Source organism: Pongo pygmaeus, chromosome 21 (assembly GCF_028885625.2).
Source record: "Pongo pygmaeus isolate AG05252 chromosome 21, NHGRI_mPonPyg2-v2.0_pri, whole genome shotgun sequence".
Classification (NCBI taxonomy): domain Eukaryota; kingdom Metazoa; phylum Chordata; class Mammalia; order Primates; family Hominidae; genus Pongo; species Pongo pygmaeus.
This window is the reverse complement of record NC_072394.2, coordinates 4,758,284-4,785,698: the sequence shown is the minus strand read 5'-3', so window position 1 is coordinate 4,785,698 and position 27,415 is coordinate 4,758,284. Positions and strand designations below refer to the sequence as shown.

The 27,415-nt window shown below is 39.4% G+C and overlaps 1 protein-coding gene and 1 long non-coding RNA gene across 5 annotated transcripts in view; one reads left to right on the top strand and one right to left on the bottom strand.

Annotated features, from left to right (window-relative positions):
- Positions 1-3,814, bottom strand: part of SNAP25 (synaptosome associated protein 25) — an 88,984-nt gene extending 85,170 nt beyond the window's left edge. For 2 of the 4 annotated variants that reach the window (XM_054466454.1, XM_054466452.1), the window contains exon 1: positions 3,665-3,814. The gene's annotated coding sequence lies outside the window, so the exon portion shown is untranslated. Of the gene's footprint in view, positions 1-3,428; positions 3,525-3,664 lie in introns of those variants that run through there. The other 2 variants (XM_054466456.2, XM_054466455.1) reach the window with 2 other exon arrangements.
- LOC134738909 (uncharacterized) overlaps positions 3,136-27,415 on the top strand; it is a 208,977-nt gene continuing 184,697 nt past the window's right edge. Inside the window, exons 1-2 of the long non-coding RNA XR_010125181.1 lie at positions 3,136-3,405; positions 25,659-25,778. This is a non-coding gene — a long non-coding RNA (uncharacterized LOC134738909). The remainder of the gene's footprint in view (positions 3,406-25,658; positions 25,779-27,415) is intronic.

Sequence of the window (27,415 nt, the reverse complement as noted above, 5' to 3'; positions counted from 1 at the left end):
TGTTATATCAGCTTCTGCTCAGAAATCAACTTTAGAGGAAAAAGTACCAAATTCTCAGCTTGATATTCAAAGCCTTCCACAGAAGGCTCCAACTCTGCATCCTAGCCTATTCCCTCCAACCTTCCCACTCCACCCAAATGAATGGGCATTTTCAGGGTTTGCTAACTGTGGAGTGGGCTTGCCTAACTTGATATTCTGCATATGTTGTGACTTCAACTTAACAGAACTCTCCCACCTCTCTGCAACCTCCAAAAGCCATCTCAAGGCCTGCCTCTTCTCTCAGATTGTTCCAGTCCACTGCGATATTGCCCTCCTGAATTTATGTTACTTATTGTTGGTCACATTCACTTGGAAATTAATCACATATGTCCTCATAATTTGTCTTCTAATGTTTTATTGCATTTAATTCTGGTTTTATTTATTAACTTATTGTTTATTGCTTTTATTAAGATTGCTAGATGCTAAACTTATTGAGGTCAAGACAAAATCATGAAATTTTATATCTCCCATGGGATTCATTTCTGTATCCGGTGAATACCGATTGATCAATATCTTCCTATCAGGTTGGTCCTTGCTGACAAGGGATGACATTGCAGAAAGTATCCAGCACTGAGGCTTAAAACATAGATTTTTCCTTCTTTCATAGAATTGTAAAGCAGTCCCATAATGTAAGAAACATTGTTTATTCACAGTGAATTATCTAAAAAGCAGATTTTCTATTTTTCTCCTTCATGTCTCCTCTCTCAATCTCTTTCTCAGATTATTTTTCTCATTTCCACTAATCGTCAAAACCTACGTGTTATGCTGAAGGCTGACTGCTTACGCAGCTTCTAGGTGTCACTGGCAGAAACATGTCTTTCAGCTGATAACCCTCACTCCAGGGTTAACATTTAGAGCTTAGGAATATCTTTAGACAAGCTAATTAAGGGGTAGTTTGCATTGTGTTTGTGCACGTGTGGTTGTGTCCATTTAACAAAGTAAAAATAAAGTTGTGAATTCTTGGGAGATTTTGCCATGAAGAGGTTAAGAGGATTGTAAATTGTTCTGTAATTTGAACACTGAGGTGGTAATGCAGTAAATGCTGATGAACAAACAGGCATCAGAGGGTCTGTGTGAATGACTCCTGGCTCATCCTATGTCCATCTGCTCCTGCCTCTTCTCACCGCATTGCCCTGAATTTTAAAAATTCTAACTTAAAATAGGAAATTTCTTGATTTTTTTCCCTGGAAGCTTGTCAATGATATAAATGTTAAATTCATAGCTCAATGATATATTTTTTAAATTTCTCAGTAAGCTATTCCAAAATTAGCTTTCTAATTGTGCACATTGCTTCTTCCTCTCAGCTCTGTGCCCTTTGCCATCTTCACTGCGGTCCTCTACTTCCCCCGCTCCTCCCCAGTCTTCCACTAGCAAACAAACCCAGCAGTAATTACTGATGTCCAAGCACGTAATTCCGGCAGCATTAGGCTTTTCATTTGACGCAACTACGCAGACAGCTGTCTGGACATGCAGCATGAAGTTAAAGCATTTTTAAAGATTCCTGCCCATATTTTCTCTCCTCCACTACTAAAACACAGTTGTTTATTTTTGTCTGCAGATTGCAAAGTTATAAACTTCTTTTATATATTTACATACTCGTATATAAATGTCCACCCAAATAATTTTACATCCATGCAAAATAACAGATCAACATATACATACATAGAAACACATGGTCATCTATAAAAAGAAAAAACACTAGGAAATAAATAGCTGGGAATGAAATTACCTTCTGTATATGGACAGGGAATTTTAGTATCTGTAGCATACAGATGATAGGAGGTATGACTATCTAAACACAATCCAAGTTCTCATTTGGGGTCTTTTAAGGGGATCATGATAGCGTTTCTTTAATGCATTGTATAGATTATTACATATGACGCTGTTACTCTTTTTTGCTAACGACTCAAATGGCATAATTTTGACTCTGGTCATTTTTATGCCCGTTTTATCTATATCAAACAGAGAGAAATACCCCTGATGACTTTTGCTCTTTCAGATGCTCCAAGCCTCAGAGTAGAAAATGGTTAAAGTAGTCATCACCACCTCAGCAAAATCCCGCAGTGCCATAAGAGAAATTGCAGTAGATCTTTAGGTCAGAGTTAAGTTCTAGTTTAACACCATGGTTCTTTACCTGCATTACCCTGAAGGACACACTTGGATTCTCCTGAGGAAGGCCAATCTTAATATTGTCAAAATCTGAAGCTATCAGCCTGCGATAACCAGTGCTGATAGGAAATACTTCCAGTAACTCTGAAACCGTGGCCAAAGAGGTTAAATCTATTCAGTAAAGGACCAGTAAAATTTCTCAGATATGTGTTTTTGTGGATGAATGCTTGTGTTCATGCCTGATTGCAAGGATGGGGGAAGAAGGAAAAGGAAGAGTGATTCATTCTTAAAGTTGATTCTGTTTAGTTCAGCTAATCTCACATTTTTATCAAATGGAAACATAGAGAGAGATGTATCATCCCTATAAACAGATAGCATTGGCTTCTTCATACATACAGTACTTATGCTTACCCAACATCTGTAGACAGATCTACTCTGTGTTAAAAAACAAAACCAAACAAAAACCTTGATACCCTGCTGGAGGATAAATCCATATTTAAAAAAATGTATTTATTTTCTACGTAAAATAAGGGTCAGAGGGCAACACAGAAGATTTCCACAAGTAGACTACTATTTTGTTGAAGCTATGCAGGAGGTGAGGAGGGGAACAGGAAATTGTCTGCAAAGGAGTCTCTGTGAGGAAGATTTATTTCTTTCTTGTTTTCTTTTAACCTACTATGACTCCTCTATTAAGGGTCTCCGTAAGACCGGGGTCTCAGAGAGACAATTTGGTCTTCAGCCCTGGCACATCCAGCCCTGGCCAGGCATTTCTGCCGCAGGCAGATGCGACGCTGCGGCTGGACCGCTGTCCCCGGTGCTGAAAGGTCGAGGGCGCCCGCGCGAGCCCTCTGTATTGCTATCCAGGGTGCTGAGCGCGGGCCGCCGCAGTCCCCGAAGCCAGCCCACCCGCGCCAGCCCTCCGCAAAGCCCTCCCACCCGGCACGACCCGCCCGCCTCCCGCCAGCCTGCAGTTGACGTGGAGCAGGCGGCATAAATCAAGTCCGCGGGGCATGGAGGCTGCTGTCGCTGCAGCAGCTCAGCTTGCCCGGGGCGGGAACTCCCCCTTTCTCCTTTCGCCTCCCCAGCACCCACACCCTGTCTCCCCCTGAATTCTTCCCTGGATAATAGCACCCTAACGACAACAGTCATAATAATAGGGTTAGAACGACAGGGGAGGAAAACCCAACAGCCTAAATATCTCTGAAAACTGCATCGCAAAATGGAAGAAAGAGGGGGTCCCACTACTGTTTCAAAAGAGTAAGTTATTATTCGGTACGCACCCTCGCTCTTCCTCCCCGCCGCTCCATTTGCAGGACTCCCGTTTCCCTTTCCCCCAGCAGCTCACCTCGAAAACACTTTATAAAGCCCCCACGAGACGTGCACACACGGAATACCGCACCCTAAGTGCACCAATACTTGTATTTACCCAAGCCCACTCGGACTGCCCAGCTGCTGTCCTTTCTGGGTAGGCAGCCATCCCGAGCCAGAACCACGACCTGGGGAGGGGGGTCCTTACCTGGGCTTTCGGGAGGGTTGTGTTCTCCGGGCCTCTGCAGGTTGCAAGTGTGGTGGAGCCGCCGAGCAGGGAGGGAAGGAAAGACAGCGCCTGACCTCCCCGATTCGTCTTCAATGCAACGTGAGCTCTGCCCTCATCAAAGATGGCCGTCCGTTTTGACGTCAGCAGCTTTTAATAGCCGCCCGGCGAGGGGCGGGAGGAAGTGGGGGCGGGGCACCGGCGGGGGCGGGGGCGGGGCCCGGGCTGCGGCGCGCTTGACTCGGCTCCCAGTGCGCTGCCCTGCAAACCTGCGTGTTTTCACCTTCTATGAACACCCGCACGGGGCGACTCTTATGACTCCATTTTAACACTCGGTCTTGGGCAAACGCGTTCATCCCGCAACTGCATTCCTGATGTTCTTTGGTGTGTGTGCGTGTGTGTGTGTACATATGTGTATATGTGTGTGTGCATATATGTATGTGTGTATATATTTTATAATACATGTATAATATATGTATAATTTGAGTGTGTGTGTATATTTCCCCCCCACCCCCACCCCCTTTCAGTGGAATCTGTGGTTGAGTCATCTAAGGAGAGGGGAAGGCAGAGGAGGGGTAAAAGGTAGTGATGGGAGGGGTGGGGGAAATTTCAGCGGCGATTCGTTTTCTCCGAAGAGGGTCCGGAGGGGCATCCCCGTCCACCCTCGCCAGCTCCATATATGGCCAGGCTACGTGGGTTGCTATTTTTATGAGTGATTGCTTCATGTTATCGAAGCAGCGTCGAGGGCTTGTGGCTCTCGTTGCTGTGGTCAGCCGGGCAGCGAGGCTGGCTCACGTTATTTTGAACTACGTCAGAGCCAGGCTCTCTAAGCTGTTGCAGGAGTCGGGGGAAGAAGGGAAGCGGAGTTAGCCCAGCCAGCGTGGGTTTGCAAGGGCTCGAGGCTTGAAGTTGAGTTGTTTGCCGAGGGCAAAAACGGATGACTCTGCTTTCGGTGGAATTTGCAGTCGGCGCTGGGGTTTCGTGCTGGGTGTCTTAGGGGTACCCCACGGAGGCACAGACGCCCCGAGGGAACCGTCCAAACGGCCGGGAGGAGGTGGGGGATTCAGAGCAAGGACGGCTGGGGCGCGGCCGAATCTGGTGGTTCACTCAGTGCGCCAACCCCGGGGTACCCGTGCAGGCTGCCTCGGGGGGGCCCTCGGATGCTCAAATCAGGGCGGGGAGACAAAGGCTACTTGTGCTGGTCATATTAGAGATTAAAAGTGATAATTATAAAGCAACAACCCTAACTGTCCTCCCTGGCCATGCCCGGGCCCGGGGAGGGGGTGGTGCGCGGATCGCTCGGCGGTGGCAGCCTCCCGGATGATTCACAGGTGTTGGGGAGGCTGTCGCGGGGCTCTCCGCGGGGAGGGAGGGCTGGGGAGAGCGTGGGAGGTGGGGGACCTCGTCTGAGGAACTGTTTGTACTTTTCCGGGAAGGATGCGATTAGAAGTCGTGCCTCGCAATGTTAAAACTTGATGGCCTCTTTTAGGCGATGGAAAATCCTTGTCTCGCTTAGGAGAAACCATTTAGAGCTGAGTTCGGAAAAGCGGCGAACAACCTCTCCCCTTGCACCCTCCCCCCCACCCCCTCCCCACCACACACACACACACACACACACACACACACACACACACATCCCTAGCTGGTCTGAGAGCCAACCTTAGGCAATAATACGGCCTTTGATTGCACTCCATTGCGGAGGGAGGGAAGCGGGGTGGGGGGAAGGGAAGAAGAGTTGTGAAGGCGCTGCGTTTAGAAAGAGACGGGCTGTTAAGAATTTAATAAAGGATGCCTTTAATCAAAATCAGTAGACATAATTGTTTCTTAAAGATTCCCTGGCCTGAAGGCTTTTTTTGACGTAATAATGTTTTTGCCATAATAATTAACAGTGTTTGGATGTTAATTAAAGCCAAATTCCTAAAAAAGGCATGCTGCTGAAATTTGTTTACTTAAATATTCATTAAACATTTAAGATTTCCATACAATAAAGAAGAAAATCTGCAAAGTCCTTAGATACTTAATTGCCAATAAAAGTCTCCTGATTATGGCTCTTACTTTCATTATAAAGCAAGTTGGAATGGGGGAAAGGGGTTTGAATGCAATGTACTGCAAAATCCTTTATAGTCAGAATTTTTTCCAAAGTGTGACACTTTAAAAAAAGGCAGCATGCGGAAGTTTGAAGAGAAAAAAAAAACCTGCAGAGGGAGAAAAAAATATGTGTATGGCCCTCAGACTAGAAATCATTCAGGCAGAAAGTTTTGTGAAGGAATAGAGGAGGTGGGGGATTTTCCAAGTTAAAAAAAAAGTTAAAAAGCAACTACGTCAGTGATGGAGGCTTATCCTGCAGGCAAAAGCTATGTAGCAGTCACAGGGAAGGACTGGCTTGGTATTCTGAGTTTTCAACTGATGATGCCCCACACTGACATCTTTAAAAATGACAGATAAGAGGAGAGAGGCAGACTGTTTCAAGGCATTACAGAAAATACTATGGACCCTACAGGATTAGCTGGTGGTGATGACAATGTTTTCCATTGCTAGTGCTTGTTTTGAAAATGATGCTGTTTGAGAGGTTCTTCATCTTGCTCTGGGAAAGGTAAAAGAGTCTAATTTGAGATACATAAACATTGGGTACATAAAAATCTGCTAAGGATGACCAGATAACCCTAAATGTATTTTGAATATGATAATGAAATTTTTTCCCCTTAGGATTTTCTCATGGCATGATTAAAGCAAAACAAAAACAAACAAGAAAACGTCATCATCTTTGCCAGTAGGGAACCAGCAGATTCATGTTACTCAGAGTTTGCAATGGCCTGAACCACACAGCAAAGGAAGGTGATGGAAAATTTGTTCCAAAATGGTTCAGCTGCTATGGGTTATTTCTGCAAAGGACTAACACACAGAGTATCTAATGCTTAGGATGAGTAATGAGAAAATTACCTGCTCTGCTAGATGGATATTTACACTATGATAATTCAAGCCTCTGAAAGCTTTTTTGATACATTATGCTCCAAAGTATTCTGGTTTACAGTAGCTCTAGGTCCAAGGTATTTAGCTTGTATCTCCAAGGTAAGGTACAAGATTCATAGTTGACTCAATAATTACAATTTTATAAGGAATAATAATAATAACTTTTCTAAAATCCCATGTGATCTTTCCAAAGTCAGTTTAGAGATAGCCCAGCTCAGAAGTCCTCTCTCCAGGGTCCTCCTTTGGGACATCCCTGGCACTCTATGACAATGTTTCAAAACACTGTGAGGGCAAAGAATATTCAGTTCTGCGCAAGAATATTCAGTTTGATAGAGCAACTGTTTTGATTCCTTGGTTTGCTTTCCACGTGGTTTGCTTGCCACTTTCTCTTCATATATTCTTCTAGCCCTTAACCCAGCCTCCCACCCCATTTATATATAGTGAAGTAGTAGTACCTTAAAATGCCTCAAGTGGTTTAACTCTAGGTTTAAACTATCCAGGCTGTTCTTGTTCCCTGAAGCTTCTAAGGTAGATACATATCTTATGAAAGGTAAAAAGAGAACCCGGAATATTAGTTGTTGTTTCTGGTTTGCCATGTTAAGAAAAAATAGGACTGTACACTCAGAATATTAAATAACACTTTATTCTTTACTACGGACGTATTGTGGGAAGGAAGAAGGGGAGTGTCCGGCAGCCAGAGGCTGGATGTTTTCACACTTTTGTTTCTTGATGCACCAAAATTACAGACTTTATTTTACAATGCATCCTAGGACCCTTCCCAATGCTGAGACATGCCTGTGGTCAATAGGTAGGAAGAAACTGTGACAATTAGGAACAGAGAGGCAGAGAAAATGGTGGTCCAAATTAGTACATTTCAAAAAGGCTATTTGTTTGGGATCACAGTATTCCTTGAGTAAATCTTTTAGGAATCATATTAGTTCTGTAACCTCTTTGTATCTCAATTATCTCATAGGTAAAATGGAGACAATAATTATACCAAATACACAAGGAAATTATGAAGCACTGAGTGTCGTGTCTAGCACTATGAAGTATTGGCTAAATAAAATCTATCATTTTGATGAGACTTTAACTTTATTTCTCTAAGAAATGACATGTAGCTTGGTTTTAATATGGAGGATTGCCATTCTTTTCGTTAGCTATTAATTAGATATGTATCAATCATACTGGGCCTTGTTTTTTTCATCTGTGTGAACTTATTCATTTACTCAATATCGAATAGCTGCCATACGCTTAGCACTGGGGTCTAGGAAAAATTGAGTAGAGAGTTGAGGGTTAGAGCGGTTAAATAACCAGGCCAAGGACACAGCTAAGAAATGGGATAGCTGGGGTTTGAACCCCAGGGCCCAAGCTCATAATCACTACGTTTTAGTACAGCCTCCTCCAGCTCCATCAGACTCCCTTCTGCCCTCTGCAGCTACCTTCTCTGCCTCAACACACTGTGGCTTGCATATGCGTTTTCTCATTAGTAGCTTCAGGGTTTCGTTTGCTAGAGGGATGAGTATGAATTACTGGTTTGGTTGGGTGAATCATAAGGTTTCGCTGCGGCGAATTTCAAGAAAGAAGTCTAGGCTGTTAACCTGCGGTGAACAGAAACAACATATTCAAAGGAAGAGAGTTCAAATTATAATCAAGGAGGGAATTCAGAGATCAATATCCAATAAACAGCTTAAATAAGAATCAGGGCAGAAAATGCTCTCAAAATATACCTAAGCAAGTCAGCCAGAGGTCAGAACAGAATGGCAATGTGGATCAGTGGTTTTGAAGCAGATGATATGAGGTCTTCAGCACGAATTGATTCCAAGGGTAAAGAACTCTGAAGGTGAGGATGGGGTTAAGCTGGGTTGAAATGAATGACTCAGGATACACCTGGAAATGGAGCAAGAATATCTCGTGCCATTTTATTGATACTAGCAGAGAAGGGCATCACACTTCTGCCAGCTCACAGGCACCAGCCTAGGCAAGGCACATTCTAAGACATCAGCAGATTGCATCAATAATCTCTTGGTCATGTCCAAAGGACTTTTCATCTATATTGACTTCTGGGTTCACCTGATGGCATGTACTTACCCCTTCCCTTTCTTAAAGCTTTCATTATCAAGTGGCTTCACCTCTGTTTCTCCCTTTTTTGTTGGCTCCTCATTTTCCATAGCAGATGGGTTGAAGCAGCAAAATTGTTGTGCTCAGCAGGTTAAGCTGGACATTTCCTTGAGTCCTGCACAAGCCCCCTGGGAGCTCCATATGTCCATAGAACCTGTCCTGACTCTCCACCCTGAAAGCTTCTGTGCTCTAAGCCAAAGAGAAAAAAATTAAATAGCTCTCTTTTGTATAGCTCTGTGCTAAAGAAATACGAAAGTTGCAAAGAACTGTCACACACATGATCTCATTTTATTCTTGCAACAACTCTCTGAGGTATGTATAATAGTAATTATTATTTTAATTCCTAATTAATACATGACGATCTTATACCATGCAGCCAGTTGGTAATGGAGTTAGAATAGGTACTGAAAACTTCCTACTCTAAATTCTACATCAGAAAATGCAGAATTCTGATTGGTCCTTCAGCCTTCTCTACTGACCATGGTACATCAAGAGACTCTGTTCTATATCTTCCTTCACATGTTGTCTTCAAAAAATCTGATTTCATACCCTTGAGTTTAACCACCTTTTTATATATTTGACTTTTAATTTCCCATTGCCAGTCTCACTCGCTCTTGTGAGCTTCAAAGTCATATTCCTAGCTTCTTAATGAACACTCTTATCTGGCTGAATCAAAGACACCTCAAACTGAACATATATGTGCATAAGTTGATTCTATACTCTGCAAGAATCTACTTCTCCTCTTACATTCTTAATTAACATTTTCTCATGATGTCCCATCTTCCAAACTAGTATACTCACAAGCATCTTATTTTCACTCTCCTTTGCCGGCTTTGCTTTCATTTTCTCAACTCCGAGGGTTCAAGACTTGGAACTTTTCTCCTCTCTACATAATCATTCCCTGGTAATTGTATCCATTTCTAGGGCCTTGGGTAGTATCTATGTATTGATGCTTTTATGTTACATATTCAGCCCTAATTTTGCTCCTGGACTGCATCATGTATGCACAAATTTCTACTCAATATCTGTACTTAAGCATAAGGCAAATATGGAGATCTAACTTAGCATATCCAAAGCAGATTTCAGATTTTTTAACTTCAAGAGGCTCCCTTCATCTTAGTTCTCCATATTAGCGAATGGCATTGACATTCCTAGTCCCCGAGGATGAAAATCTTGTATTATTTCAAGGATATTTTTTACATTCACACATAATAAATAACACTTGCTGCTCTATTGTCAAAATACTTTTCAAATCCAACTACTTCTCAGCACCTCCGCGGATACCACCTTAGTTTAAGTCGCCATCACTTCTCTCTTGGGATATTACAGTAACCTCTTAATTTGTCTTCTAGCACCTGTATCTCCTCTACATAGCTGCTGCAATGATACTTTTAAAAGACAAATCTGATCATATTTCCTTTCTCAAAAACTTTCAATGTCACCCATCACACTTAGAAGTCCTTCCTTTACTCTACAAGATCATGCTCCTGGCCACCTTTCCGAACTCATTTCCCAACACCTCTCCATTCCAACCACATTGGCCTTCTTGCTGTCCATTGAATAACCAAGCACACTCCTACCTCAAGACCTTTGCACTAGTTATTGTTTCTACTTGAAATAGCCTCCCCCAGATCGTCTCATGTCTCATCTCCTCAAATGCCACGTTTACAAAGGAGCCTTCTCTGACAATCTAAACTAGTTAAAGCTGCTAACCTCTATTTTTTAAAATTATTTTACCGTGCACTATTTTTCTTCATAGCACTTTTCTCCTGTTGACATTATGTATGTGTTTATAGCTACATCTATATTATATTTCCCAGAGGCAATAGTTTTCAATGGCATTTGCATTTTCTTTGGTTAATTTCTTTTTTGTTTCCAAATAATACGCAGACATTGCTAATTCTTGATTTATAAAATAGACATCAGTTGACTTCCTAATAATAAGGCTCTCTTACATCACCCTTGTTTCTTCTCCCCATCCTGTCAATAACAAAACTGTTTGTTAGTCACTCTGCCATGAATATATCTAGGTAAATATTGTTCACTGTAAGTAGTACTACATAATGAGTATGCTTCTTTTTATTTTTGCATATTTTCCCACTTTCCCTAAAGAAGCTCTTAGAAGCTTCATAGAGAAGAAAGAGGTGGTTGCATACAAAGGAGGAAGAATTACAACAAAATTGGACTTCTCAAAACAAATTCAGATGGTAGGAGTCAATGGAACAGGTCTTCAAATACTGCAAGAAAAATAAATCTCCATCTGTAAGTCTATATTAAGCCAGAATATTAATAAAGAACGAAGGGCAAAATGAAAACATTTCTAGATGTGATGTGGACAGACTCAGGACAATTACCTCCCATTAATATTTTTTGCAAATAAAAATATTTTCTAAGGATTTTACCTTAACAATACAACTCACAAAGGAATCTATGCAAAAGAGGAAGATCAGGAACTTAGGAAATATTAGAACTAAGATAGCATTTTTTTCCTAGGACCAAAGCTAGGAAACAGGTATGGTAATAAATCAGTGTAAAATTAGTTTGACAAATAGTGTAGTTTAAAAGCTAATTATAGTATTAACCTGACAATGGCATAAATATCTCCTATCAGTAGTGACAAGAAAATGCCCCTATAATGACAGGAAAAACAAAAGCTATATCATATATTTTTGGTTCAAATCTGAAGTCAATTATATGACACAATTTTGAGCATTTTTTGATGGAGTTTAAGGAAATATTTTTTATTTGTCCTTTATCTTCAATTTTTTTTCTTTTTTGGTGTGAAAATTTAGTGCCACAGAGAAATTTTTTCTTTAAAGGTTTACCACCCTACCTGGTTCTGCAATAAATACTATTTATATAATCATAAGCTGTAAATGCTCTTTTTTGATCTTTGAAGTTTAAATTAAACTGTAGACCAAGAATAAAGACTTAATATTTACCAAACAGAATCTGAATATTATGGGACCTAACATATAGAAGTAGTAAGAGAGCTGTCAGATGTGGGAAGTAAAGGACAGGGCTTAGGAGAGGCAAGGTAAAGAGATTTTATAATGCAGACACCACAATTTACTCATTTTATATGGTAAAGGATTAAAATAATCAGTATAAAGTTCATAAAAGGAAAAATAAAGTTTACTCATGGTATAATCATATATAAAGTTATATGTATAATTTTAAAGTTAGCCAACAGAAGCCCAAAAAGTAATAGAAGTACCAAAGTTCAGTGGTTGCAATAAGGGAGACAGAGCCAATAAGATAATGTTCTCAGTTTTTTCATAAAGGACTTTTATATATTATTTAAAATTGGTAACTCAAGAAATAAAAATATATTATTTAAAATTAAGGTTGGAAACACCAAAGATAACTTGAAGAGGAAGTATTTCAAGATGGTTACTTCTGGGAAGGATAATGAGTAAGATGCAAAAAGATTTTATTTTATTTAAACAATCTTCATTATTGTTTTCCTGTGAATGTGTTACTCTTCTTTAAAAGAATGGCAGTAACAAAATTATTTCAAAAAGCTTTTATGCAAGCTCTCCTGGTTTGGGTGGGCTGCAAAGTTCTGTCTTCAATGTCCTCTCCTATACTGCTTTGGCAACTCCACAACCTTTCTTATTCAGTATAACAAAATGGCATTGATTTTTAAAGTGGAGAAAAGAAAGATTCCTTGAAATGTATTTTTAACCCCTTTGTTTTTCTAGGCAATGTTAAGGAAAGATACTGAGATTAAAATGGAAATATGAGATATGAGAGCTGACATCTGGTCAGGAGGTCTGTTGGAGCCAACATTTTAATAATAAAATTATGATTATGAAAGAGCCACTTTGGGGATGGTTGAATAAGGACCCTGAAAATCTGTTCCTTCATAAAAGCACCAAGAACACTAGCAAAAATTGTTAAAATAATTTTTTTTTTTAGAAATCTGGAAATTAACCAAAGGCTTGCAACAATCTGAGGAGCATTTATTCAAGAAAAATGTCTGCATTTTGGTAAGAACAAGAAACTTTGTGGCATTTAAATTGCCCTATTGCCATTCCCCTTTCTGCAGCTTTATAGCAACCTTGAAAACCAGGAACCTACATGTCATTTGGAAGGTAACAGAATTGATTTGGAGCTCCCCAGATCCCATCCAGAGAGAATTGTCACTATTTAACTTGTCTGAAAGTTTCCTGAAGGTGAGGATCAAAAAACTACCTATTGGGTACAATGCTCATTACCTTGGTGACAAAACAATCCATACCTCAAACCCCCATGACATGCAATTTACTCATGAAGCAAACCTACACAGGTACCCCCTGAATCTTAAATAAAAGTTGGAAAGAAAAAAAGTAAAAATAAAAAATAAAAAGTTCCCTAAAAACTACCACTCTTGAGGCTTATCTTTATTTGATGTAACTTAGAGCTCACATAGTATAAACATTATCTCCCCACAGCATTAGTCAAAAACAATCAGCATCAAATGTTTCACATAGCAGCTGCCTGAGGCAGTGATAACAGCTGGGACAAATAAGAAGTTGACCAAAAATCATAACAGGAAATGCTGGAAAATGAGATGTTCATAGGGTATTTTGAAAAGTTCTGACACATTCCTGGGAACCTAGAAAGCCATGCACATGCAGAAAGCTGGGTGCATGCCCCAAATCTGAGAAGGCCCTATTCTCTCACCTCTGCATAACCTGAGACTGCATCAACAGGAAGCAAAGACTAAGGCAGCTTTGTAACCTGCCTGGCGGAGCATTGAAAGATTACTCCAAAAAACACATACACAGAACTTCTCAGCAAAGACTGTGAGACTTATTGGTGCAAGGTATTTAGGGAAATCTCTGTCCAAACATGAGCTGAACATTAAATTAGCTAAGTAGAGACTTCCGGGCCACACACAATAAAGAAGACCTACCAAAGTAGTTCAGCAAAATCGCTCAACAATCAAACAAAACTCCCCCAAATAGATTGAAAAAAAAGATGAAATATATATACCATGCAAATAATCAAAGAGAATCGGATAAAGTGGATATCAGACAAAATAGAATTTAAGACAAAAATTGTTACTAGGGACAGTAACAACAGTAGTAACAAATAGCAACAATAACAAATGCTGTGGGATGAAGGTAGAAATCTGATTTCCAGAATTGCCGCATTATATTATTTAAAATGTGTAGTTCTTTACTAAATATTAAGACATACAAACAAATGTGGCCCATATACAGGAGAAGAACAGTCAAGAGAACCTGTTCCTGAGGATACCTAGGCATTAGAATTTCTGGACAAGGACTTAAAATCAGCTCTTATAAATGTGTTAAAGAGCTAATGAACTAGCCGATGTCCAATGAACTAAAGGGAAATATGGGAAAGATGTCTCACAAAATAGAGCATATCAATAAATAAATAGGTATTGTAAATAATCAAATAAAAATTTTGAAGTTGAAAAATCTCATAACTGAAATAAAAAAATTCATTGGAGAAGCACCGTAACATATTGGAGGTGGCAGAATAAAGAACAAGCAATTTCAAAGATAAATCAATTGAGATGATTCAGTCTGAGGAACATGGAAAAAGAATGAACAAAAACTAATGAAGCCTCAGAGACCAGTGAGACATCATCAAGCATACCAAGTCAGCATAAAGGAAAACAAAAGGAGATGAGAGAAATGGGTAAATAGAACATGTGAAGATGTAATGGCCAAAACTAACAAAATTTTGAGGAATAACATTAATCTAAACACCCAAGAAGCTCAACAAACTCCAGTAGGATAAGCTTAAGGAGATCAACATCTGCATGCATTACAATCAAAACTAAAAGTCATGGAGGGAGAATACTGAAGGCAGAAAGAGAAAAATGGCTCATTATGTACAAGGGATCCTTAATAAGATTAAGATTCTCATTAGAAACCACGGAGACAGTGGGATGACATGCTCATATTTAAAGTACTGAAAGAAAAAGACATTCAACCAAGAAGTCTACATTCAACAAAATTATCCTTCAAAAGGAAAGAAAACAGCAACAATAACTAAAATAATTTGTTGCTAGCAGACCTTCCCTGTAAGTACTAAAGGAAGTGCCTCAGCTGAAATGGAGGGACTGGACAGCGACTCAAATCCACATAAAACAATAAAGAGTACTGGTAAAGGTAGGTACAAAGAGAAATATAAAAGCCAGCTTTATTGTGTTATTTTGGTTTGTATTTTTTTTCTTCTCCTATCTGATTGAAATTACATAAAGCAATAATTGTAAAACTATGTTGATGAGTTTATAATGTATACAGATGTAATTTGTATGAAAATAAAAGCATCAAGGAGGTAGGAGGGAATAGAGCTATGTCAGAGCAAAGTTTTGGTGTACTATCAAAATCAAGTTTCTATTAATTTGAACTAGATTTTTAAAACTTATCACATTAATTGTACTTCCCAGCTATGCAGTGGCTCACCTTTGTAATCTCAGCTACTCAAGAGGCTGAGGTGGGAGGATCCCTTGAGTCCTGGAGTTCAAGTCCAGCCTGGGCAACATAGTGAGACATCATCTCCAAACAAACAAACAAACAAACAAACAAACAAACAAACCAAAACAAAAACTTTACTGAAAAACCCAGAAATGTTTTTGGGAAAATAAACAGTATGGTTCTAAAATTTATATAGAAATGCAAATAACCCAGAATAGCCAAAAAATCTTGAAAAAGAAGAACAAAGTTGGAAGAGTCACTCTTCTGCATTTCCATACTTAATACAAAGATATAGTAATAAAGACTTTATGACACCAACATAAAAACAAATAAATGGAATCAGATTAAATGTCCAGAAGTAACCCTTTCATTTGTGATTAATTTATTTTTGACGAGGGTGACAACAGAATTCAATGTGGAAAAAAATAGTATTTTTAACAAATGGTGCTGGAAGAATTGGATATCCACATGCAAAAAAATGGTGTATCTGTTTCTCACGCCATATAGAAAAACTAACTTACCTGAAGTGATCTATAGGTTCAATGCAATTCCTATCAAAATCTCATTGACTTCTTTTTTTCAGAAATAGAAAAATCCCTCTAAAATTCATACAGAATCTCAAGGGATTCTAAATAACCAAAATGATATTGAAAAAGAAGAATAAAGTTAGAGTTTCAGATTTCCTGATTTCGAAACTTACAACGAAGCTCCATAATCAAGGCAGTGTAGTATTGGCATAAAGTCAGACCAATGGAATAGAATAGAGGGTCCAGAAATAAATGCTTCCATACAGTATGGTCAAATCATTTTTGACAAAGGCTCCAAGACCATTCAATAGGGGAAGGGGCAGTATTTTCAACAAATGATGCTCAGAAAACTGCAAAATATGCAAAAGAATGAGGTTCATTTGCAAAAGAATGAGGTTGGCCCATTTCCTTATATCATAGACAAAAATTAACTCAAAATTGATCAAAACTTAAATATAAGAGCTAAAACTATAAAAATCTTAGCATAAAACATATGTGCAAATTTTTATGACCCTGGATCAGGCATTGAACACCAAAATACAAATGACAACAAATGATAAATTTGACTTTCTCAAAATAAAAAAACTTAAATGTGTTTCTAAAAATACAATTTTACAAATGAAAAGACAAAAAGCAAAAAGGAAACTAATATTTGCAGATCATATATCTGATAAAGGACTTCCATGCAGAATATTTAAAGGACATTTACAACTCAATAATAAAAAGACAACACAACTTAAAAATGAGAAAAAAATTTAAGAATTATTTTTCTAAAGCAGATATACAAATGGCTAATAAACACATGAAAAAATGCTTGACATGATCAGTCATTAGGGAAATGCAAATCAAAACCACGATGAGATACTGCTTCACATCCCCAAGATATCTCTAATCTAAAGATGAAAAATAGCAAGTGTTGGTAAAGATGTGGAGAATATATAACACTTATCTATTGTTGGTAAGGTATAAGATGGTGTAGCCACTTTGGAAACATTTTTGCAGTTCCTCAAAAACTTAAACACAGAGCTACCATATGATGCAGCAGTTCTACTTCTAGGCATAAACCCAAGAAAACTGAAAACACATATCCATCAAAAAAATCCTGTACATAAATAAATGTTCATAGCAGCATTATGTCCAATAGCCAAAAAAGTGGAAATACCAAAGGCACAGGCAACAAAAGAAAAAAAGTAAATTGGACTACATCAAAAATAAAAATCTCTAGGCATCAAAGGAAATAATTAATAGAGTGAAAAGACAACCCACAAAATGGAAGAAAATATTTGCAAATAGCGTATCTGATAAAGAATTCATATACAGAATTCATAAGAAGCTATAATTCAACAACCACACAACCCATCTCAAAAATGGGCAAAATATTGGAACTGATATTTTTCCTGAAAGATATACAAATGGCCAATATGCACATGAAAAGATGTCCAATATCACTAATCACTGGAGAAATGCAAATCAAAACCACAATGAGAAGCCACCTCACACCCCTTAGGATAGATACTAAGAAAAAAACCTGAAAATAGCAAGTATTGAAAGAATGTGGAGATATTGGAACTCCTGTGCATTGCTGGTGGCAGTGTAAAATGGTAGTTACTATGGAAAACAGTAAAATGTATCCTTGAAAAATTAAAAATAGAATTGCCATATAATCCAGCAATTCCACTTCTGGGTATATATCCAAAAGAATTGAAAGCAAGGTCTAGAAGAGGCAGTTGCCAACCGTGTTCATAGAAGTATTATTCACAATAGCCAAAGGGGGAAACAACCCAAGTGTCCATCAATGGAGGCATGGATATGCAAAATTCATATACATACAATGCAATATTTTCCGCCTTAAAAAGGAAGAAAACTTGGACACATATCACAACATGGATGAACTTTGAGGATACTATGCTAAGTGAAATAAGCCAGTCACATAAGCACAAATATTGTTTGATTTCACTTGTGTGAAGTACCTAGAGTAGTGAAATTCATAGGGACAGAAAGTAAAATGGTGGTTGTCAGGGTGAAGATGGAGAAAAGAGAAAGTTATTGTTCAATGGGCACAGCATTTCAGTTTTGCAAGATGAAAAGAGTTCTAGTGATGGATGGTGGTGATGGTTGCACAGCCATGTGAATGTACTCAATCCCATAGAACTCTACACTTAAAAATTGTCAAGACAATTATTAAAGTAAATTATTATAGTAAATTTTATATGTATTTTATCACAGTGAAAAAATACTGATGCCTGGGTAACCTTTCCAGAAATCCTCAGTTAATTGAGTTGAAGTGAGTTCTGAACATAATTTGATAATTAAAAAATCAGGCCAGGTGTAGTGGCTAACACCTGTAGTTCCAACAATTTGGAAAGCCGAACGGGAGGATTGCTTAAGTCTAGGAGTTTGAAACCAGCCTAGGAACATAGTCAGATCCTGTCTCTATAAAAAATTTTCTTAAAAAAGTAGCCAAGTGTGGTGGCACATGCCTGTGGTCCCAGCTACCTGGGAGGCTGACTGGGAGGACCGCTTGAGCCTGGGAGGTTGACGCTGCAGTGAACCATGACCCCCCCCACCCAGCCCACTGCACTCCAGCTTGGGTGCCAGAGTGAGAAAAAAATTATTTTTCAGGTGCATCTGGTATTTCAGTCTACTCCTTGGGTCAACCATGAATAAACTAATAGGTGTTGCCTTGTTTGTTTCTTTCTGGTTCTTTCCATCCACTCAATGCTTTTTTTCTAATTCCTTTCTCCCTTCAAGAAGCCCTAGTGACCTAATCTGCTGCTGCAGATAGCTTCTACTAAGGATAGATTATCAGGTGACTAATTCATAGTAAGCATTTAGAGACTTCTCACCATGCTAGAAAATTAGAGTAATTTTAAGAATTGAGTAAGGTGAGGTTTTATACACATTGCCAGGTCGTTAAAGAGATCTTGTGGGAAGAGACATTTCTGGTACAGGACAGCGGCAGGGTATGAAAAATATGCTTTGGACGTGAAGTCAGATTTATTTATATTTATTTAATAAACACACATATAAAATGTTGTAAGTTGCTAGCATTCTGAACACTTTAGAGATTTAACCCCCTACAACTTTCTGATGTTTATACTATTATAATGCCCATTGAACAAATGAGTAAACTAAGGCACAGAGCACTTAAATATCTTACCCAAGGACATTCAGCTAATAAGTGCCAGGACCCAGGTGCCAGCTCCAGAATACAAGTGCCCAAACATGACCCGTTATTCTCTTGAACCTTCTCAACTCTCCTGTAGGTTCTCATTCTTCCTCTGCTATGTCCGTACTGTGTGACTTTTTGAAAACCAATTAACTTCTCTGAGCTTATTTTCTCATTTGTAAAATAGAACATTGTGTTTAGTTGGAATAGGATGTCATGCCACACACAGGGTCTAGTCAATCTTTTTCTTTCTTTCTTTTTTTGAGATGGAGTCTCCCTCTTGTTGCCCAGGCTAGAGTGCAGTGCTATGATCTCGGCTCACTGCAACCTCCACTTCCTGGGTTCAAGCGATTCTCCTGCCTCAGCCTCCTGAGTAGCTGGAATTACAGGCGCCCACCACCACAGTCAGCAAATTTTTGTACTTTTAATAGAGATGGGGTTTCGCCATGTTGGCCAGGGTGGTCTCGAACTCCTGACCTCAGGTGATCCACCCACCTTGGCCTCCCAAAGTGCTGGGATTACAGGCATGAGCCACTACGCCCAACCAATCTCTTTCTAACTGATAGAGGCACCTTTTTATTTTTCTACCATCTGTGTTTCCTGTTAAGCTGCATGTTAAGTTGTCACAATCTATGTAAACCAGGAACCCCTAACTATGAGTGTCTTAGAAAGTCTGGGCTGAAGTAAATCTCCAAAATGTCTGCTGATTTCATGAATGAGGAAACTGAGGAAGAGGAGGAAGTACAGGGCCAGCCTTCTAACCGTCAGGCGGTTACTTTCCCCCATAGTATATGTTTGAGTAGTGAGCTTCTAGACAGAACCCAGCACTTCAGGCCTATTCTATGCTATTGAAGAATTGTGTCTATCCCAAGTCTCTGGGGTCAATTCCCACTTGTGATTACGACAGCAAATATAATATGTAAAAATTTTGTAATTTGGAAATTGGAAAATGACTGTCACAGGTGATTGGAAACAGAAGAGAGACAGGAAGTTGAGGCAAAAACTTGTAAGGGGGGGCATCAAGCTTACAACATAGGGTGGCTTTGCAGACCAGGACCATTTTGCTTGCAAATTATAGAAACCAGACCACAATAACAGGCATAAAAGGAAATGTATTGGCGTATGCAGTTAAAAAATCTGGAATCAGATCTATAGTTTCAAGCAAGGCTTGATTTAGGTCCTCAAACAATGTCATCAGGAACTTATCTCTCATCATCTCTGTGTTGATTTCATTCTCAGATAGACTCAGCCAATTATCATCAACAGCAGAAAAGAACATGCCACTTTTCCAATCGTTCCAGCAAAATCCCTACTTTTTTTTATTGGTCAGACCTGGGTCATATATTCATTCCCGGAAGCCAAGATAAGTCCAACCTGACACACATCGCCTAGGAGTGGGGAAGGAAACTCCTTTCAAGGAAAAATCAGAATGAGGCAAACAAGAAGGAAATGCATATGGAGCAAGCAAAAATACCAGGCACTCATCCCAGAGAGCAGGGCCAATTGACAGTGGAAAGTATTGAGTGCTTGGGTGGGAGGTCAGAAACTCTGTAAGGTGCTGGGCCTTGAAGGGTTAATTCGTCTAATACAGTAAATCTGGCTACACATGCTTTTCCAGTAGTATAATCCTGGTGCGATTCTTGCTGAACCTGTGCTTCTCAGATTCTGGTTTAGTGGGTCTGGAATGAAGTTCAAAAGTCAACATTGCTAACAGACTCCCACGTGATGCTGATGTTGCTGGTTAGTGGACCGCATTGTGCTAAAGCATTTAACATAAATAATCTCTAGCTGTGGTGAGTTCTGGCATCTTAATTGCCCTGCCCTTGAATTGGTGAGAGGTTGGACGATTCTGTATGCCCTGTCTGTGTGTCCTTGGCAGGCTCCATCCTGCTATCATTCATCTGTCTCAGGGGGATTTGGGAATAGAGGCAGCCTTTCTGCCAGAATTATGGGCTTCCTCATTTCTCTACCCCAGGACTGCATGGGTTTAAGGCACTGGACCAAAGGAAAGCCTTGGCATGGGGTTCTGGAAGGTTAGTTAGCTGGCCCAAGATCAGCATTTTATTTAATAAAAGAGTCAGAGATTATTCAGTTTCTTGCTGCTCACTTATTGCTCTTTGGCTATAGACTAAAGAGATTTGCCAAAGCCCAGATGACTACAGTTGCAGGAGTGGGTCCTGCTGAGGCCAGCTTCAACCAGCAGAATGGCCAAGTTGACCCACAGGTTGATAAGTCACACAGAATGGTTGTTGTGAGCTGCTGAATTTGGGGGAAATTTCAATACTGTATTATTATGGCAATAGATTACTAAAAGACTATCTGTGTGGATTTGGGAATTTTTTTTAACCTCTGTAAGCCTTTGTTTTCTCTGTAAAATGAAGATAAACTCATGTAGGGTTATTGTGAAGATTAAATAGAATAAGAAAGGAAAAACTTGACATAGTATTCCAATAAATAGCAGAATTAGAACTACAGTTTTCCTGTATACAGCTAGTCTTCAAGAAGCCTCATAGAGAAAGAAACTTTCTGGTAGAATTAAAAAGAGATGGTGTAAAAAAAGAAGAGAGAAGTGGAATTTGTTATTCCCTTTTGGTGTCAGGTGGTTTCACAGATCATCCAATATATTTTATAGAATTGTATCTTCCCTACCAACTTATATGGTAAGTTTTTCTATTCCCTTTTCATAGATGAGGAAACCAAGACACAAAAGTGAACTGATTTTGTTAAAGTCAGATAGTCAATGGTAGAGGACCTGGGATTAAAAAATCAAAAACACTAAAAAATGAAAAATAAATACAAAAGTTAGATCTTTCGCTCTAAATACCTTGCTCTTTCCATCATTAAACCCCAACTCAAACCTTAATCACATGACAGCTTTTATTTAAATATTTTTATTCAGAGCTCCCACTACAGAGTAAGAAAATATATGTCTCAAATAAACCTTTCAAAGATTACTTTTGCTTTTTCTGTTTAACTTAATTTATCTTTTCTTTCCAGAACCAGTCTCTCTCCCCATCTCTTTGAATTTCTCCCTGACTCTCCAGCTGTGTCTCTCTTCCTCTCTTCTCCCTGACTTTTTCTCTGTCTCTTTCTTTCTCTGCCTAACACAGGCTGTCTTCAGATCCTTGTAGTTAAAATTCAAGTGGAAAACAAGTGACTCAGCAAGCTGGATGTTAATTTCTTTAGTTTATTTGTTCTTAAAGAAAAAAATTCTCTTGGCAGCATATGTAGAAAGAGAGAAATGAAAATTTTAAGGCTCTTGTAGGAAAAGCATCTTAGGTATACACAGTCTATATGGTATTTTTAAATTCAACCAGGCAGGAAAGGAGGCCCAAGCTCACAGCAGAGTTTAAATAAACCTCTTTACCGTTTGTGCTCACATGAATGAGCCATTTCTTCTTTCTATGTTTAGTGTCTGTAGGAAATCAGACCTAGGATTGCTTTTTTTTTTTTTTTTTTTCTTTGAGAGGGAGTCTTGCTCTATCACCCAGGTTGGAGTGCAGTGGTGCGATCTTGGCTCACTGCAACCTCCACTTCCCAGGTTCAAGCGATTCTCCTGCCTCAGCCTCCCAAGTAGCTGGGATTACAGGCACCCACCACCATGGCTGGCTAATTTTTGTATTTTTAGTAGAGATTGGGTTTCACCATGTTGGCCAGGCTGGTGTTGAACTCCTGACCTCATGTGATCCACCCACCTTGGCCTCCCAAAGTGCTGGGATTACAGGCATGAGCCACCACGCCCAGCCCCTAGGATTGCTTTCGTCAAGTTTGATTCTTCACCTTTACGTGATTCTTGATTTGTACACATACAGCTTTTTCACTTTGTATTCATAGAAACAAAAGACTCAGAACCATGTTGCCATTTGGTGCCATATGACCTAGATTTGGATGAGGTATTGGTCAGCAAATGCCATGTTATACTGCAGTAACAAACATCCTCATGCTCATAATGGCTTAATATAAGAAAAGTTTATTTTTCCTCTTGCTATGTGCCCAGTGTAGATCAACAGAGCCTTTCTTCATCATACTCACTAGTGGATATCTGCTGATGGAGTTTCCAACTTGGGATTCCATGATTGTCAATGTAGAGAGAAAGGGGGAATGAGTCAAGCACAGTTACTTAAATGCTTCTTCTGGAAGAGACATTCATTACTCTTACTCATGTTTAAGCCAAGTCATGTGGCCTTTTTTTTACTTTAGGGAGTGGGGAAGTGAGTCCTCCCACACCCCTAGAGAAGGAGAGCCAGGGTTTTATAAACAGCTCTAATAACTAGCCCAGATGGTCTCCCTGAAGTCAGGTAGGGTCCTTGCTTCTCCTGGACCAATAATAAAATAGGATCCAGGCTGATTCACTTTTCTCTTAGGTGAACTTCTTTTCTTGGAAAGAAACGATGCCATATCTTATTATACAGCTTAGAAGGTTAACATGTACAAGAAATATCTGTGCTTTGAAAAATATTACACAAAATTTTATTCTTTAAAATGATATGTACGTGGAGATAATACCCTTAAAAATAAGCAGTGTCCTTTTTTAGTTATTTCTTGCTTCTAATGTTACCTGGAAAAAGTCTTAACATTGCTCATGCTCTTGTTAGGAGTTATTAACTTTATTTTTAACCTATAATCCATAATTATCACTGAGCTCCAGGAAGCTAAAATTTTGTTCATATTGTAGATGTGAAATTTGGCTTTCCAAGGTGAACTGAACCTTCAAATATGTAAAATATATTTTAAGAAATTGCATGCATATGTTTAAATTTCAGCCAAATAAAGGTCCTCTTATGCTTTTCTAAAACATTTATCGTATTTTCTACCAAATAGGATCGACAGAACTTGACTTAGAAAGCTGGCACACAGCTTCATGGAAGCAGCTTCTAGAGGAATGCTATCCAACATAACTTTCTGTGATGACAGAAATGTACTACAGCTGCCTTGTCCAATAAGGTGATTACTAGCCACATGTGGCCATTTAGTGCTTAACATGTGGCTACTGCCACTGAGGAACTGCATTTTAAATTTTGTTGAATTTTGATTAGTTTAAATTTGTATAGTCACACAGGCCAGTGCTAGTATATTGAATAGCACTGCTCTAGAAGTTGGGCTTTCAACTGATGTTTATTATTGTTGAACTTTAAAAACCGAAAATGCATCCTTAACTTGAAATAAAGGAAGCTCACATGTGCATTCCTGGTCTGCTTGCTGAGAACCTGAAACTGCCACAGTGATGTTTTCTAATTCTGGGGTGTGAGCATCTTTGAATTCTAGCAACCTGCAGAATCACTTATTTGGGAGTAGACTCTGGGTTAGGCCATGTTGGGTAGCATTTTTAGACTGTGGGATGGGATAGAGGGCAAGCTAGAGACTGTCCTCAAGAAGAACTATTACATCAGTTGTTTGGTGGCCTGATACCCTCTCCTGGTGAGACCTATGGGCTCCAGCAGGTCACCTGAGGTGGTCAAGGAGAGGATCCTGCCAGCTTATGCTGCAGAAGAACTGAGGTTCACATACAATCATCCCATAACTTAACTCCTGCTATCATCATCCCCCATCACTGTGGGGATCAAGGTTGACAGTTTTACATCTCCTTCTATTATTTGCCTCCCACCTCAGTATGCCCTCTCCATCATTCTGTAAAATTACATTTGCTATTTTATCCAATTTTTCTAGAGTATAAAACAAACATAATGTCATCCCTCCCTCAAGTATACACTCAAAAGACAAATGTTCACCCTACAAACCAGCTCTTCCCAATATAGATATTTGGGAGTGGACATTGACCATCACCATCATCATCACCAGGAGAAAAGAGTTGACAACGCTTCCTCTCTGATTTGTCCAGAGTTGCCAATCCTTCTTAGGTCTAATAGGTGCCAGCCTCTGTGCTAAGCCCTCAGGGTACAAAAATGAATTACAAAGGTTTCCTCTTTCAGTGAGCTCCCAACCAACAGCTGGAGTTAGACATATAAACAGTTGACTCGTGATAACACATAATAGTAGTGTGAGGTGCTTGAAAACAAAGGATAGGGAGTAACAAAATAAAATATTTAGAATGAGATTAATATTCCCCCTAGTTACTTTGAATTTAGAGAAAGAAATATTTCCGGGGCCAGGCTTGTTGGCTCATGCCTGTAATCCCAGCACTTTCGGAGGCCATGGTGGGAAGATTGCTTGAAGCTAGGAGTTTGAGACCAGCCTGGGCAACACAGCAAGACCCTTTCTCAGAAAAAAAGAAATATTTCCAAAAATGTTTATGGTAGAGATGGTATTAATATTCACCAATCCTGATGCTTCTTTCAGGTCTCACAGGCTATGTTACCCAGCCTCATTTTTTGTTTTTTCTTTGAGATAGGGTCTCACTTTGTCACTCAGGCTAGAGTGCAGTGGCATGATCTCGGCTCACTGCAGCCTCAACCTCCCAGCTCAAGCGATCTTCCCACTTCAGCCTCCCAAGTAGCTGAGACTACAGGCATGTGCCACTATGCCCAGATAATTTTTAATTTATTTTTTTTTGTAGCGATGAGGTCTCCCTATGTTGCCCAGGCTGATCTTGAATTCCTAGGCTCAAGAGACCCTCCTGGCTCAGCCTCCCAAAGTGCTGAGATTACAAGCATGAGCCACCACACCCAGCCACTAGCCTCATTTTCATTTAGGCAGAGGCCATGTGACAAGGTTCTGGGCAAAGTATCTGGTTAAATTGACATGCCTCCCATAAAAACCTCCTGTTTTGTTCTTCATGTTCTCTTCTCTTACAGGAGCCATGGAAGCCAAATGCTGAGGATGGTGGCATCATAGGGTGAATGGAGCTGGGTTCTTGAAACACTGCTTGGAGGAAAGACAGCAAAAATGCCTTATGAATCCAACTGGACTGTTATGTGAGAAATAAACTTTCATTGTGTTAAACTACTAGAATCTGGGGGCCGTTTGTTGTAACGGCTAGAATCAATTACCCTTACTAATATATTGTTCAAATGGTTTCAATTGGGTTATCAGATATAATCTTTTTAATCTCCATATTTTACCAAAGAAGCAATGAAGTAACTTGCCTAAATTCATACAGCTAGTTTTTGGAAGTTCTGGGACCAGAACCCAGTCTCCCAGTTCGCAGCCAAAGCTCAGCTCTACAAGGCCAAACTTGCCTCTATTCATCTATAAATAATTTTCAACAACTCTTGTATGACTGCTGGTAAAACAGAAATATGTAGATTGAATTTTGTGGAAAATAAAAGTTGTCTTTATGGGGAAGAGAACAAGGTAACACTGAGGTTTACCAAAAGTGATTTATTTTGATATTAGCACATTTAGGTTGCTTATAAAGTGCTGAATTTAAAACATGGCTGGATTTGTCTATCAGGACAATTTTAGATTTATCATTAGGACAATGCCTTGTTATATGGTGTGGTTTTGTTATTGTATGCCAGGTATATAAATTTATCCATTGCTGGGAGGTTGAAACTATTTGGATACAACATATGGGTTCATCAATTACTGAGAAGAGTAGACTAACTTTTTCAAGACTCAGTGTCATCAGATTGAGCTCTAAGTTTCTTAGTCCATGGACTTAATCCATAACATCCATATTTTCTAGAATAAAGAGGGACAAAAGAACCTAGAGTAATTCAATTGCTATGGCAGATGCTGTTGCCGGTATGATCAATAGCCATTCTTCCCTTCCATCGTAGATATCAGAATCTTGATACATTCGGGTGGAACCAGCCTAGCCCAGGTGATGATGAATGGTGATGAACGTAAATCAGGAGTGGCAATCTTGGTCTCCCTTGCAAATGATAGTAGTGGGAGTGGAACCAAATTCTGGCCAATGAAATGTAACTAGATATCCACTGAAGGCTTCAGGAAACTATTTTTCTCTTTTCTGAGTGGAAAGTACGAGGAAGAGCCATTATTGTCTATCCCTTCCTTCCTGCATCTGGATTTAATTGGGTGAGGATATGACTCTTGGAGTGGCAGCAGCAGTTCAAGGAGGGGGAAACCTGTCTGGGTGGGAGCATTCTGTTCTTCACATCCCTTTGCAACACTCCCTCCCTCAAGAGCACAATTGCTTGTTTTTCAAGTCATGGGAATTGAGCGATTAAAGATTGGGCTCTATATAGGAACTATAGGGTTCATGTCCCCACTCCACTTCTCTGACAAATTGGCCTGGTTACCATACTGTCTCTCTACTCTGAGTATAAGTAATACAAATAATGCCTGCCCTCAAATTTCTTATTTGTAAAACTAGGATGATAAAAATCTACTTAATAGTGTTATTGGAAGACTTAGATTAGTTTATTAAACTAATGTTTACTGAGTGCCTACCATGGGCCAAAATTTGTGGAAAGCACTTATGATGCTAAGTGAACAAAGTAGACATGGTATCCTGCCCCCATGAGATTTCAAATCTAGTGGAAAAGACAGGCAAGAAAACACATATTGTTAAGTAAATACACCAAGAATCAGCAATCGTAATATTTTCAATGAACTGAATAGGATGGGACAATGGAGAAAAATGGTG